Genomic DNA, 5097 nt, shown 5'->3' on the forward strand with positions numbered 1-5097 from the left:
TGTCTATTGGCCATCATTCTTTCTTCAGAGAAGTTTCTCTTTAAGTCTTTAGCCCACTTATTTTTTGGGCAGTTGTTTCTTTGAGGATTTGTTGTTGGGGGATTTAATTTTTTGAGTGACAAGTATATTTTAGATATGAGATCCTTGTCCATTGTATGGGTAGTGAAGATGTTCTCCCAATCCGTGGACTTTCTATTGATCTTGCTAGCTATGACCTTTGCCATGCAGAAGCTCTGCAACTTCATGCAATCTCATTTGTCCAACCTTTTTTTGATTTGCGGTGTTTCCGGGTCTTTATTCAGAAAATTTCGGCCTGCACCAAGGAGACCTAGGGTTTCTCCTATTCCATCCTGTAATGTTTTCAGAGTGTCTGATTTGACTCAGAGGTCTTTGATCCATTTGGAGTTGATTCTGGTGCAAGGTGATAGCTACCAGCACAACTATGTTTATTGCAGCATTATTTACCATAGCTAAGATATGGAACCAACCCAGATGCCCCTCAGTAGATGAATGGGTCAAGAAAATGTGGTATATACACAATGGAATTCTATGCCTCCATCAGAAAGAATGACTCCCCCATTTGTTAGGAAATGGAAAAACTTGGAAAAATTATATTAAGTGAAGTAACCCAAGACCAAAGAAACATAGGTGTCATGATTTCCCTTATTTGCAATATCTGGTATATGTATGAGTCAAGCAGAATAGGTCAGATAAGGTGATGGTAGGCAAATGAACACTAAGATATGTATTCAAATGTTTATATTTTTCTTTCATGCATTTGTTTCTAATGCATTTATAAGATATTTCTTTGTTGCTTTGTATGTACCTCCCACACAGTATAACCCCTGCTTTCACTGTATTTGATGTCGGTATAATGTGTGGTGGGGAAGGGGAAAAACATGTCGTTTAAATAAGGATACAGGTAGACTTATTGCAACAATAAGAAGTACAAGTTATCATGTCAAAAATGAACTTTACAACTTTGGTGGGGGGGGAGGATTGGGTAGAAGGGAGGGGGAGGATGGGAAGCGATAGGATAGGTAAACAAAAGAGGAGGCTACAATGCTTGATAAGAAATGTACTCATTATCTTGCCCTTCTAATTGTAACCCCTCTGTACAGTATTTTCACAATAAAAAAAATATAAAAATCTTCTACCACTGTGGAACAAACACAGAAAAACAGTCGTGTCTGGAGTGGTTGAACATGAGTTCTAAGAACAGAGAAGCTTGGGCACATTGTCCAGTCTCCAAATTCAAGGCCTGGTGCCCGAATTCAAGGTCTCGACCTGAGTTCAAGTCCCGGGTCCAGACTGTGAATTCAATTCTCAGGGCTCACAGTCAGAGCCCAATCCATGGAATCAAGGCCAAGAAAGGAATTCAAGGCCGTTTCCCCATGTTTAAGGCATAGGGAGTTAGTTCAAGGACACAGCTTTGAGTTAAAGGCTCAAGCTATGAGTTCAATCCCTGGGCCTGAATTCAAGACAAGCACCCCAGTTCAAGTCCCAGGCCACGAGTTCAATCCCAGGTCAAAATTTGATGTGTCAGGTCATGAATTCATGGCCTAGGTTGTGAATTTAAGGCCCACACCTGATTTTAATGCGTGGATGTGAGTTAAATGCCTAGGATCAGAGCTCAGGTCCTAAGAGCTAGCTCTAGGAACTGGCAGAGAATTCTATTCCCAGGCCCAGTAATCAAGTGTAGGCCCCGAGTTAAAAGTCCAGGTTATTAGTTTAAAGCTCTGGCCCAGAGTTTTAAGCCCAGGATATGTGCTCAAATCCCAGTTGGAGAGTTCAAAGCCTTTGAGTAAAAGACCTAGGCCATTATTTCTAATCCCAGCCCCAATTTTAAGTCCTAGGCAAAGATGCAAGTTCAAATCTTCATTCTGGGGTAGGGTAGGGAGGGCAGGGAAAACAAAATCAGGAAATGATGTGGACATGGATGCTAGGAAATTGATATGATTAAGAATAGGAAGAAAAGAGGAAGTATAAAAAGCAAGAAAATAAATGGAAAGAAAAAAGAAGGAAGGAAGGAAGAAGGAAGCAAGGAAGGAAGGGATTAAAGAGTAAAGGAAGGAAGGAAGAAATTTAGGAAGGAAGGAAGGAAGACATGTAGGAAGGGAGGGAAAGTAGGAGGAAAGCAGAGCAAGTGGTTCAAGGTATAGAGGGAAGGAGGGAAAGAAAAAGGAAAAGGAGGAAGGAAAGAAGGGAACAGGCAAGGCTAGAAAGAAGTAAGAAAAAAAGGAGGGAAGGAGGACGAGAGAGAAGAGGGAGAGGTACAGAAAGAGAAGGAAGAAAGGGGGGAAGGAAGAAAATTGTGGTGGGGATGAGGAAAGGAGGAGGGGGATCTATTCCAGGATTTCATGTACTAGTGTTGAATCAATTTCAAAATTTTATTCATGTTCAAAGTTTACTTCTAATATTGTTGTGAATATTTGATGTCATGCAATTGGTAAAATAGTGCTGTCTAAATATGCACTCCAACATAACAACCTGCTTCACACCACTATCTCTGCTGCTCATCTTCTGACTTCACATGTCTATCCTAACCTATGCCCTAACTTGATTGTTCAAAATTTCTTTCACATGGTAGATCTTCAGAAAACATGCTAGAAGAATCAGTCCAGTTAGCAACAGGAATGTTTTCAGGGTACAATTTATTAATGTGTAATACTATGTGGAAACAAATTTATTTCCAGAAAGAAATACAAGCATAACATAGGTTTGTATGAACAATGAAAGACTTTATGTGAAATAGAAGTGTTCATTAGTGATTAAACACATGTGTAAAATTCCTAAAATTCTTATGAATTACATCAGTAATTTCACAATGTACAGCTAATATTATTCATCCAATTTGTATACAAGAAGATTGTAATTTTTCTTTGATTCAAGTAAGAAAAGATTGAACAAAAGAATTTTTCTAAAATCTCATGAAGAAACATTTTTGAAAACAACAATTGTACTGAAGTGAAGGAAAATGATATTGGATATTTATTTTTTTCCCGTGGTACTCTTAAAGATATAGAAATATACAGCCTTCTATGACTCCCTTTCATCTTCATACTGCATGCATTTTGCTTTATTTTGCTTATTCAATAAGCAATTTCCATCTTCATGCTTTTATTACTACAGTAGAGGACATCTCCAAGTATTGGAACTGATATTATCATCTGAAAATATGCATAACTAAGTGTAGTTGAAATGAGAATTTGAACTGTTAATTCAGATTTTTAGGTTTGAATTCATGCCAGTTATTACACTTTTGATTTCAGTATCTCATAATTTAATCAACCAATCAAACAATGTTTGTGTCCCTTTCGTCAACTGGTTTTGAAGAAATGTTCAGATATCCAATTTTAATCACCCCAAATCAACAAGAGATGAGTGATATCAAAATAATGATACTATGTCAAAACCTATGATTTTGCATTTTTCAATCAAATTATATGATAGTTTTCATTAAACAGGTAATAATTTTATGTAACTGAGCTTTAGCAGTATCTATTGAATGTATTTTTCAAGACAACTTTAATCTCTTCTTAGTGTGACTCATAGTATGCTTTAAAATCCTTTTTGTATCATTTATGTTCAGATTTATCAATACAAAACGTCATTTGTTTGGTATAATTAGTATGTGTCGATGTTTATTTTATCAAATCAGCAGAAAAAAAGATATAGGGATTAATATAGATAGATGGATAGATAGATAGATAGATAGATAGATAGATAGATAGATATTAAATTACAATGTAAAGTGATGTTATGATTAATATAATTTTTGCAAGTCTTTCCATTTCCTAACAAGTGCGGCAATGTCCTTCTTTCCTATGGAGGGACAGAATATATATAATCACAATCTATTGTTCTATTCAACTACTGAGGGGCATCTGGGTTGGTTCAATATTCTCAGGTATTGTAAATGTCTTCAATAAACATAGTTGTGCTTGTAGCTTTAATAAAGCCTTGTTTGTGATCACCTGGTTAAATGACCCAAAGTGGGATTGCTGTGTCATAATGGAGCTCTATATGGAATTTTTTGAACTGCATTTTTTATATAAATTCTTCTAATTTGGGGAGGGAAAGGAAATAACAAAATGCTGGGTGAAGAATAAAGGATCACACATTGTAAGAATGACATGTACAAGACATTATGTAGAAAATCAATTTTACAACTTGTGAGGGGGAGGGAGATTTGGGAACAAAGGAAGGGATGTTATGGGAAAAACAAAGAGGTAACAATGCTCGATATGAAATGTATTCATTACTTTACTCATGTAACTATAACCCCTCTGTATACTACTTTTATAAAATATACTATTTTTATAAAATTATTTTATGGAGTGTTGGTAAGTGTAAAATATTAATATCACCTGTTCAAGAGAATATTGCAGCAATTGAACAGTACAATAATAGGAGTTCCTGAACACTGATTCCTGTTAACAATCATTTAGAAATTGTATTTTCAGAACTTTAGTGAAAGGGAACATAAGTATATTTGAACATTGTAGGGGTTAGGGAATTTCGTGGTTATCCTAAATGCATGATAATAAAAGAGGAGTGTTGGCCGGAGTCAGATTAAAAGATCATTTATTTTATTGCAAGGTGCCATACTTCATATATGTACGTTTGGGTTAATAATGTTACAATAATGGGAACATTGATGCTTCCCTAAGTAATGTAAGAAAAATATTTTTTTTGTAACCGAGGAGTCAAAATTTGAAACAAGTTTACACCATGTCAAACCAAATACTTAAGAACAATACATAAGAGAGAATTCCACAAAAAATTAGCACAAATATGGACAGGATTCATCACAAACTAGCAAATCAACTATTTAAACAATATTTGAATAAGAAGGAAAGTATTACTTTGAACACTATATTTTTCATACAATGTCTCAACACAAATATCTAAACTGTTGTTATTTCCCTTCTAAATGAATTATAATTTAAGCTGCTAATTATATTCTCTATGAGATTAAATTATTTGTATATTCATGTTGGCACATGTAAGTTGTTGCCTAATTTATAATTGGGAAATTATATATATCTACATATAGATATATAAATATATGTCTATATAGTCTATATAGTCTAT

This window comes from Dipodomys spectabilis, unplaced genomic scaffold (assembly GCF_019054845.1).
Source record: "Dipodomys spectabilis isolate Male_0828 unplaced genomic scaffold, ASM1905484v1 ptg000437l, whole genome shotgun sequence".
Classification (NCBI taxonomy): Eukaryota; Metazoa; Chordata; class Mammalia; order Rodentia; family Heteromyidae; genus Dipodomys; species Dipodomys spectabilis.